This window comes from Myotis lucifugus, unplaced genomic scaffold (assembly GCF_000147115.1).
Source record: "Myotis lucifugus unplaced genomic scaffold, Myoluc2.0 scaffold_51, whole genome shotgun sequence".
Classification (NCBI taxonomy): Eukaryota; Metazoa; Chordata; class Mammalia; order Chiroptera; family Vespertilionidae; genus Myotis; species Myotis lucifugus.
Window position 1 is genome coordinate 3,546,389 of NW_005871099.1, and position 11,938 is coordinate 3,558,326.

Below are 11,938 nucleotides of genomic sequence, written 5' to 3' on the forward strand. Positions count from 1 at the left end.
ATTTCTTTAATATTTTCTATTTAAATTGACTAACGTTTTTTTAAAAATATATTTAAGAGAGAAATTCAACATAACTCAACCAAAGAACTTATATGCATATTTGCATAACCCAAGGACACAGATAACAGTGGGGTAAAGGCCTAGAGAAGGGATGGGAGTGGGGAGGTGGGGAGGTCAATGGGAAAAAAAGGGACATCTATAAAACTTTAAACAATAGGGATAAATTTTAAAAAGTAAAAAAAAAATGACATTATTGCCATAATTGAAAAACCAATATAATTTGCCATAATTAGTAGGAATGTCACATTAAAATAGTTTTTGGTATCCTAATGAAAGCAATAAAACCACTCAGCATATGCCAGTGTCAAATGTGCTAGATTTAACATAACTTCTTCAACATATTTACTGTAATGATAGATTAGGCAGTTTTTGTATTTCTGCCACTAATGTTTTAAATGTAAACCTGGACTCAAACATCTTACTAAATTGTAATTATTAATATCTTAAAATTGATTTATCAAAATGCATACTCAATTTTTTTCAAAATGTTTTCTTAGGTGCACAAATTTTTTTTAAAAAAAGCTTTACTGTAATCACAATAGTCTTGAGTACCTCAGGACTCTAATATGCCTTTAAAGGTTACTTATAACACTTCCACTGATATAAGAATCACATATAATGAAGCTAGGTTGGAGTAAGATTGCCAATTTCCTGTACTGGGAAGGACTGCTCTTTTCCAGATATTCTTTTTCTTTAATTGTTTAGTTTAAGAAAAACTGATCTTTCCTTTATGAAATTATGGGATAGCTGATAATAGCTATTTTAAAACATATTTTTTATTGTTTTCAGAGAGGAAGAGAAAGAGAGAGAGATAGAAACATCAATGATGAGAGAGAATCGTTGATCAGCTGCCTCCTGCACACCCCTACTAGGGATCGAGCCCACAACCTGGGCATGTGCCCTAACCAGGAATTGAACCATCACCTCCTGGTTCATAGGTCGAGGCTCAACCACTGAGCCACACTACCCGGGTTAATAACTATTTTAAACTGCAAAATTGTTAACAAACATGTCAGTTATCATCACTGGTGCTTCAACCCTCCTTTTATCAATTTAAAAATCATACAGATATGTAAAGTTCCTAAATGTTGTAACACTGCTCTAGTCCTCATTATGAAGGCAGTATAGCCAATTAGTCACTGCAATCTATTGCTTAGATTCGGACCTGACTTTACCACTTAATAGTTTGGGAACCATGTGCAACTTACCTCTGTCTAAAAGCCTTAGTTTCCTCATCCATAAAAGAGAATAAAAGTAACTCCATTATAGGGTTGACATGATGACTACATGATATAACTAATGTAAAGCACTAAGCATACTAGTAGGTCCCAGCACTGAGGAAGCACTCAACACTACCATCCATCAGTGTTATGAATTATTATCACAATCATGTCCCTGGTCATCACAGTCATTTTTGGCTGGAGCTTTTAAGTCCCTAATTGCACCATTTGTCACTTAATGCAGAGAATATCTCTTTTTAAAATCTATGAAAATGTGGTGTATTTTTTCAAAAAGACTGTGTGGACTTTGGAATTAAAACAAACAAACCTGGTTTCATCTGTAGCTTTGATTTTTACTTAACAGATTTACTTAATATTGCAGTGTAGCAGTATCTTTAACTGTAAGTTGTCACAGCAACATTTCCCTGGCAATATTTGAAACAAATCCTAATAATATGGCACTGGCAGAAAATAGGGACTTCATAAATATAGCCAACATTGAGGAAAATAAGTACCCAATCTCCTAATAGCCATAGTCCTGGTATTGCCAGAATATCAAAAATGCTTCTAGTAGTCAAATATTTGGTAGATTTTTTATTAATATTTCCATCTCAGTTGAACAAATGTTGTCACATGTCCTAGAGGGTTTTTTTTCTCTAATTTAGCATTCATTCCACCTAGTACTACCTCATGTCAAATTGAGAAAACCTAATGGAACACACCAATCTGCATATCCCAGATTACTTCATCTGTAACTCAAGAATCTACTTCTAAATTTTAAAAATTACTTTAGAATTCTGGAATTCAGATAACATTATAAAAGGGATCTAGTCATAAGGATTGGTTCGGAATTAAGAATCGGAGTTCTGAGATTAGCAAAAGTGAACCAAGCAAAAGTTATAGAAAAACTAGCAAATCAGATGCATCATTTTTAAAGTATAAATATTTTTTAAACTGCAAAAATAGGATTCAGGATCTAGTTTTATTTAATGTTTAATACTGAGCCATTAAGCTACCGATAGGGGACTTTAATATTTCCCTAAATTCTGGGGTCAGCAGAGCCTCACAGAAGACATCAGAGGGCTGTCAATTGATAGGAAGGAAGCAAGACAAACAATCTAGCCACTAGCTATGATGGGAGGTGAAATGAATAGAAAAGAACAACAACGTTTGATTTTTAGAAGTCAGAATTCCAAGTGTCAACAGGGCCACACTTCTTCCAAAAGCTCTAGGAGAAAATCCTTCCTCGCCTCTTTGAGCTTCTGCTGGCTCCAGGCATTCCTTAGTTTGCAACAGCATCACTCATCTCTGCCTCTGTCTTTTCCTTCTCTGTCTCTTTTAAAAGGATTTAGGGCTGGGAAGACCCTTTATCCAAGTAAGTTTACACTCACAGGTTCCAAGGTTTCGGACTCAGCCCTATCGTTTTGGGAGACATAATTCAACCAGCTACACATAATGCACTTGGCACTGTGGCACGTGTGTGAAGACTGCTGATTAGGCTCATGAAGAGTTCACCAATTTCCATCCGCAGCCTTGATTTTTCCATTTTGTCTAGATTTGTATATCCATTTTGATATGTTAGAGGGCCAGTGTGTTCCACCGGAGTGTTTAATAGGTGTAGGAGAGGTTATGGTGCAACATCAGATACCTATGTTCAAGACTGAGGCACTTATTCTCCCATTTTCCAGGAGTGTTGACTGGGGCTCACAGCTAAGTCCCTTCCAGAAATCATCCTGGGGTGAAGGAAGCTGCTTTGTGCCTCCAAGGTGATAGATGGGGAGGTTACAAAAACTCAGAGCACTTGTCTTAACTCAGTCCATCACTGAGGGGTCATCCAGAGCTTCCCACAAAATGGCTAAGAACTCTGTTACAACTGTCTGACACAACGCTCTTCCTCTGCATAATCCTGCTCCCTTCCTGTTCTCATAGGTATTACTCCTAAGAACACTTTGTGATAAACCACTTATATACATGTCTCCATTTTGGAGTCTACTTCCCATAGAACCCAACTCTGTAGTTGTGTAGGAAAACAACTCTTATTGCAATGTACCCTCTACCACCTTAAGTTCCCTCCCTTCCACCAAAATGGTTCCACCCCCCATCCCAACACAGTCAATGGCAGTATCATCCACAGAGCTCTCAAGCCAAAAACCGAGGAATCACTATAATTTATGATCTTTTCTCTTACCAAGATCGTATTCGAGCAAGGCCAAGCAATTTTACTTCTAAATTATATTGAATATCTATATACTTTTTTTACATTTTCATCACCTGACCTCCTAATGTGACCCTCATCTGAACTATTTCCGAGTTAGTAGTATTTTTATTCTGAGTGATGTACTTAACCTTTAATAGCCTCCAGAAAATGAAGAGAACAACAGTATTGATGCCAAATTTAGTTTCAGCTGCCTGCTGCTTCGAAAGCCAATACTCGAGAGCCAAATGCTTAGTGTCAAGAAAAATGGTTTATTCGAGAGCTGGCAGCCTGAGAAGATGGGGGACTCTTGTCTTAACCTCTCGCTGCAGGCAGAAGTTTTTATAAGGAGGGGAATTTAGTTGAAAAAACTATATTGATGTTGAACCTGCCCTTTGCCTGAACAAAGAGACCATGGGGAGAGGGTTTGAAAAGTCCTCTGGGTAACAGACCAGTACAGTCCATTCTGATAAGGACCTCGAAACTGGTCAAGCAATGATCTGGTGTGCGCCACCCTGTTTTTCATCATCCTGGTTTTACATCATCCTGGTTTTATGGTTGAAGCTATGAAATACCTGGAGCTAGAATGCCTGAAGGCCAGAATTTGTGTCTTTTGAAGTTAGTTCCTAGAATTCTTATACAAACATGCTGTTTATCTACAAGCTACATATTAGAATCAGCATTTACAGAAACAATGTCCAAAGAATGGTGGGGTTGCTTACAATACCAACATAGTACTAGTACCAATATTATAGAATTGTTGTGATCAAATAGGTTAATAAATGTAGAAGAGTTAATAATACTTGGTTTATAGTAAGTGCTATAGTGTTGGTCATTATAAAGATCCTGCAATTTAATTAGGTTACCTCTTATGGTGGGAAATGGAAAGTGCATACAACTGAACGAGGATAATTATCTGTGGACTTCTCCATTGGTTCTCTTTGTCCTCACGATCTAACGATAATCTTTTTTGCAAATAATTGCACCATATCATTCCCTATGGTGGGATTCCAGGACTTATGTTATTTTAAGATATTCAATACACACATACAATAATGAAGTAAATGTTATATAAAATAATATTTTTTCTAAATATCACAGCTTTTGTTACTTATCTGAATGGCTCTAATTCAAAAATAAGCAGTCCAGATTCTGCCAAAAGTGCATTCCAGGAGCATATTGTGGGGTGATTATTTCCAGTACATGACCTTACCCCTGTCATGAATCTGCTTACTGGTTAATTTCTTTTTAAAATTCCCATATACGTAGAAAAATACATATTTGGCTCTTAATCTCTCCTTGTTCATCCCTTTCCATTCTTAGTGCTGACTAAATGGGAAATGATTTCTCAAGTTTCTCTAGCATTGTGGTTAAAATGTGGTGTTCAAAACTATGAGACATGGGCCTCTGTGTGTGATCTAATACCAAGCATTTCCCTAGATAAAATGGATATTCATAGAATGAATTAGGTTACTATACATCCTTTAACATGACAATGGCAGTTTAATAAGTTTAACAAGGGTCATAAGATATAAACTCAATTTTAAATTTTAAATCATGATTAAGTACATCATTTTTAAGCCATTCTACTATTAACAGCAGCAGGGTGATAAGATATGTGAACAAATAAGGTTGCTTCGTTTGTTTTAATATAGCCATGAGAAAGCATGTGTTAAAGTTTACTAGAACTTAGCCATGTTCATTTCAAAAGCACATACTTTAAAAGTTAATAAAATATGTTATATTCTCTCAATCTAGTTGGAAAAAAAACTATATTAATGGTGAAGCTTCCCTTTGCCTGAACAAGAAAAGAGCTGCCAATTCCTGTCATATCCTACTCTGTATTTGGGGTGCAGAAAATGGGAGCACCTTGGAAATAAGCATGACAATGGTTACAAAATATTTCTTGAAATGGCATAGATCTTCCATGTCAAGAAGATCCTATTGGTATTTAGTTCTGAGATAGGCCAATGGACAGGAGGCAATTAAAACAATAACCAAGTAGAGAGGTTTCAGCCATTCTGTTACTTGAACCCAAAGAACCCTAAATGAAACAACTGAACAAAAGTTAGCCAGGATTCCAGATACGTGAGGAAACCATTTACTAAGTAACTGATGTCAGAAGAAGGGCTGGCTTTGGAAGAGAAATAATGAGTTCATTAGAAAAGATTGAGTTTTATGTGCCTATGGGAAAACAATGTGTAGAGTAGCTATAGAATATGAGCGTGTATCTCAGCAGGAAAATCCAGAAGGAAAACTCCAGATTTGCAGTTAATATATAAATAGCACTTGAAATCATAAGTTTAGATGTGGTGGGCCAAAAAATAAAAAGTTAGAAATAAACATGTACTTAGCCTAATGAATCTTGTGACCCCTCATCTCTCTTTTACGCCAATTTTATTTATTCAAATTTCTTATAATTATAGATAAGAAATTTTTAAAGGATATAACAGATGATTTTAAGAAAGGTATTAATTTGCATGTATGTGCCCAAATAATGTCTTGCTTCTGGGTAAGTTTTTTAATAAAACTATGTCTAAGGTTTTAGATCATGTTTAAAATTAAGTCTAATTAAGTAGAAATTTTCTCACTTTCCTATGAAGGAATTGAATGTTTCACACTTAGATGGCAGAGCATGAAAACTAGAATCCAAAAAGGGAAGTAGAAGAGGTGGGGAGGGTGGGTAAAAGAAAGGGAAAAAGGTTCATTTCAATCATCCTCCTATATAGATTTTCTTGCATCTAACAGTTAAATATAATTTCTCCATCTCCTGTACTCCCATAGTTGTTAATTTTTTAAATTAATATTGTATATTCATGTATCTGTATCTTCCTACCCTGATAAATCATACACTTTTTTAAGACAAAGACCAGTTACCTTTGTAATCCCACTGTAATATCAAAGTTTAAAATTCTGATATATTTGTCCCATAGGTCTAGTAAAAACAAACCTAAAATATATTTCTGATTTGTATAAAAGGGTGATCTCAAAGCACTTGAAGTATTTTTTTCTCATATATTTAGGTGTATCTCAATGTAAGAATAAAATCTGAGACTGGAAAAAAGTATTCTGGCTTAAGGTTATAGAACTCAGATAATACTATAGTCTGCCTCACTCTTTTTGAGATCCCACTGAAATAGATGGAATGAATTACAAAGAAGGATAAAAGTATAACATTGAGTAGAACAGGAATAAGGGAATGAACATGACTGACCAATGAGAAAGATCCACACTTTTGCTGAAGAGAGAAGCTGCAACCTAAATACGCTATAACAAAAAAGATAGTACATTTTCAGAGAAAAGCTCTAAGAAGCACTCATCTCAGAATCAGGAGGTATGATTAAGTGTGGAAATGGAAAGTGGAGCTAAAATTCAGTGAAAGTGTATGAAATAATTGTTGTTATACACCCATTTACCTTTACTAATCTTGAGCAAACAAATCACAAACATCCACATTTGTTCCCAAGCAAATTAACTGATAGTTTTACAGGACCATGTGACTAGTTATGACCAAGGAATGATCAGAGAAAGTGATATGTGTCCCTTTTTTGAGCAGATCATTTAATGGTTACAACCACTCCAGATCTCTTTCCATAAATCTCAGACCAGCAGCATTGCCATTACACCCAGTGTCAGCCTAAGTCCAGACTGGAGGCATGGAACAAAGACCCCAGGCTCTACTGTTGTTAAAGTCATACATTTTTTGGTTTGTTTGTTAACAAAACCTAGTCTACTCTTATTTGGCCTGTCCTCTTAGCCAAAATATTTTGCAGAACATGGGGAAACCAAACCTTTTAGTGTGGTCTTATGTACCCCAGAATTAAGTTCCCATAACTCCAGTATATGGGGGTTTCTATAAAACAAAGACAAAAGATGAAGGAAAGGAGGAAACAGATTTGATGTGAGACACTTTTTAGAATGAAAGAGCTCACCAAATGCCCATCACTTTAAATTTTCAAAGACTCACACTTACACATATTTTAAACTTCAGAACAATAAAAAGAGGAAAAGATATTAAAAACGTCTAAAGACATTTTTATTTTAAAGTCACTCAAAAGGCAATGAGTGTCATGAGAAGCTGTGTAATGTAGTTATGTAAGCACATGAGGTCTAGAGTCAGGTACTACAATATACTAACCATGTGCTTTGGACAATTTATTTAACTTGTGCCTCAGTTACTTCAGCTATAAAATGAAGATTATAATAGTTTCCTTTGTGGTTAAGACCTTAAAGTATTTAGAACAGTACCTAGACCTAAATAGTTGTTAAGGAACGATGGCTATAATAATTTTTAGAGCTGCCAAGAACAATCCTGAATGTGAGAAGTCTATAGGGCAAAGAACTCAATTTATAATGTGCTTTAGATGATTGCAGTTACAAAATGAACACAATTAAAAGTGTCCATTTTTCTTCCTAATTGAAATTTGTTTTTAGTTCCTGAATCCCAATTTGTAGTTTGTAGTAGAAATCTGGCCAAATAAACAACCTAACATTACATCTTTAAGAACTAGAAAAAGAAAAACAAATGTAGCCCAAAGTCAGCAGACACTTAAGGTTTTAAAAGGGGGCTCTTGGGACTCTTGTCTTCTCTTGCTTCTCTTGTTGACAGAAGGAAGGAGTGGGAATAGGAAGTACCTAGGAGTGCAATTCTGCTCCAAGTGCTGCTCTCTCTCCTTGATAGCTTCCCACCTGGCCTAAGATATTGGCCACTGTATCCAATAAACAATTGTGTCACCAGAGGGAATAATTTATTGTCTCTGCTTTCATAAAAATGTAGTCTTTGCTCTGAAGTGAAGTTTGGCAGTTCTCCTCCTGTCGATTTGGATTCCACCTTAGTCCTTGTTGCATGTACCTGATTCTCTGAACTCAGCTGTCTCCCAGTACAGCCTGGACTATCCTTCCCGAGCCTCAGCTACATACATGGTCCCTTTCCCCCAACTCCATGGTAAACTTTAGCAGGCTCACACTGGCTTTATAACCTCAACCACGTTTTGCATCCAACTCAGAAATGTCCTGATCTTCTCCATGTTGGTGACAGCCAAGGAGCTCTATTTGCACTAAGTTGCAACTTTGCTTTTGCATACGGGACACATCCTAAAGGATATATAAATAAAGAGTGTGGCTACAGTGTGGAGATTCTAACTAGATTTAGAGATGAAAGAAATTAGAGTGCTCTATCACAGAATCACTGGAGTATATGGGAGAAAAAGATGAGTTTTTATAAAAATTGGACTAACCTACACTTTAAGCATTTCTGTTGAGAAAAGAAAACATTTATTTTAGACTCACCTTTTTCAAAGATCTCTACCCCATTGATCAATTACATACGAAGGTAAATTGTACTGTCCACTATTTAAACAACTGACATACCCAGTAGTTGAATGAGAGCAAGAGCTCAGTCCTTAAATGTGATCTGATACATGGAGAATATAATCTCAGGCTCTGCTTTTAGCTTTAAAGTCTGTGTGTGTCTGGGATTCACATATAATGTCAATTGAGTATAGTTTCCATTGGTTAAAAAATAAATAGTTTAATATTTTATAATTTTTAAATGTTAGATATTTGATAATAAAACATTGAAAATACAACATCTGCTATTAGTTGCTGCAGGCCAAATATAGGATATCTCTTTAAGTCTTTAGTGACCAAAGTATTAACTATATAATGTGATGTGCACGTCTAGTATAGTACCTTAATTTACAGAAATGTGATTTTTTCTAGGAATGGCTTTTTTTAAGCCCCTGTATGTGGATTGATTAGCTTTATTTCCTAGATTATTCCTAAAATATAAAATTCCAATTATCAATGACAATTTTTTTAAAAAAGACCTATTGCTTGTTCCTGGATGATTTAAAGAGAAAAAAAATAATGTTATGACATATGAAACATTAGTAAGTGGTGCTTTAAGTCACATTTTTGCTATTTTATTTGAAGATCCTTCTAGTCTGAGAGTGTGAAAAAGAATTTGTATTTTGTTTTGAAGCATAGTTGTGGAGACATCGATGAAAGAAAAATTATTTCTTTGAAAAAATTAAGACATCATAATTTCTCATTATCTGATCATGCTTTCTTTTAATACCTAAATTCAAGGACATGTGGAATGAAATGCGATCGAGAGTCTATATACGTTACATATTATATTACCAATGTCTAGCTTCAATAAAAACTTCATGCAGCTTCTGTGCCATGTGGTATATGAGTTAGACTCACTTTAATTGACTCCAGCTGTTACTTACTACGTGGAATAATAAATCATGATCTTTTCAGCATTGTCTAAAAGGAGATATGTGTACAAAGAGAGCAAAATGTGTAAAAATATAAATAATCACCAATCTATATTTATTGAGTGTACCAAGCCAAAATGTAGAGAAAGAGGGAGATTCTAGAATTTGGCAAAGTAAATAATAAACTAAGTTAAAGACATTCAGTCATGATGCAAAGAACAGATGTCTAGAAGTCAGTACACCTGGTTTCAGGCCCTGGCTTTGCCACCACTACCCATGTGAGTGATTAAAGTGTGAATTATGCTTGCTTCTTCCAGCACAGGTAACAGAGAGAGGCGGGGGGGGATTATTTACCAAATTTGAATAGGCTGATAGGTGAGGCAGGGCGATAATAGAACATCTACTAGGGAGATCCTACAGAGAACCGTGGCCAGAGAAAATTGATATACCCAAACTAATTTAGGCCACAATCACCCATGGGTGTCTGTGTAGTGATAGAATGTCAGCCAAAAAGAGAAGAGAAGCAGATTGTATTTTATAGCCACATAAGATCAGTGGTTCTCAAACTGACTGCACAGTTGTGGGGCCCACCTCAGACTCATGAAATTAGGTATCTAGGGTTGAAATGCAGACATGTATGGTTGAAATACAGACATGTAAAAAAATTTTATAGCTCCCTGGATAATTTTAATGTGTTGTCAAGGTTGATAACTAGTGGGTTACATGAAAGTTTTGCCCTTGAAGTGGCAGGTCACAAGCCATTGGACTGGGGCTCAGTCCCCTCAGGGAAGCAGAGCCCGGCACTGGGAACAAGGTATGAGGGGTGGGGAGAGCTATTACTCCAAAATTAAGATGAGCGGCCAGTGGAACCAAGTGGACAGTAGCTCACAAATATAGCTGGTCACACATTTAGGAAGCGGACTACACTTAGCCCTTAGTACTAAAGAAAGACCAGAGAGTAGTGGGAGCAGATGACGAGAGAAGTTTCAGAACCTCAATCAGCATCTGAAATTGGTTAGGAGAAAGATAGCCAATCAAATGATGTTTGATAAAACCAGGGAATAAGCAAAAGGCGGATGCTACTCTGCCTTGGTTAGTTCATCAGCAAAATGAGTTTGAAAAGTCATCTCTTGGAATACTTTGTGCCCACATCAGTCATCTGCTCCCCTCAGAGCCTTCTCCCAGGGCATTCCTCTCAGAGTTACACTTCACCGTCTCCAGTACTTCAAAATTCTGCAGTATACCTCTTTCACAACGAATTGCAAAACTACCTAATACACTTATTATGACACTTCAGCACAAGAGTGATTTCGAATGGTACTATGTACGTAATACAATGAGAAAGAAAAAGAAATGTGCTTTAAAATTGGAAAGAGTAAAATTGTAATTTTTTTGATGAACCCTAGAGAATATTATAAACACCAAGTTACATAGTAAAGTGGTAGATGTAAGATTCACATACAATATTAGGAGTCTGACTATATACAAACAATAAATTAAAAAATAGGAATAAAGAGATTAATATTTAGCCCTGGCTGGTTTTGCTCAATGGTTAGAGCATCCGCCTGCAGATGGCAGGGTTGCAGGTTCAATTCCAGGTTAAGGGCACATACATAGGTTGCAGATTAACCAGTCCTAGTGGGGGCATGTGCAGGAGGCAACCAATCGATGTTTCTCTCTCTCTCCCCATTCTCCCTCTTTTTCACTCTCTCTAAAAATCAATGGAAAAAATATCCTCAGATGAGGATGAAAGAAAAAAGATTAATAGAAAATATGGAAAAATAAATAAATGCTACTAAGAAACTTTTAAATTAATAAATGGAAAAAATGTTATTTGAGCTTTGGTAGAAATTTTATAATAAAGATGTCAGTTACAACTAAATTAATGTTTAATTGAAAAAAGAAATACAATAGGAATTTATTTTCAAAATTAAACACCTTAACTTTAAAGTTTATAAGGAAAATAATACGTGTAACAATATTACTTTTTTCATAAGGCAAGAAATAAAAACTTTAACAATAAACATGCTCAAAGTCACTAATCATTTGAGAGATGCAAATCAAAATGACAATGAGGTACCATCTCACACCTGTCAGAACAGCTATCATCAACAGATCACCAAAGGACAAGTGCTGGTGAGGATGCAGAGAAAAAGGAACCCTCAGAGCACTGCTGGTGGGAATGCAGACTGGTGCAGTCACTGTGAGAGAACAGTATGGAGTTTCCTCAAAAACTAAAA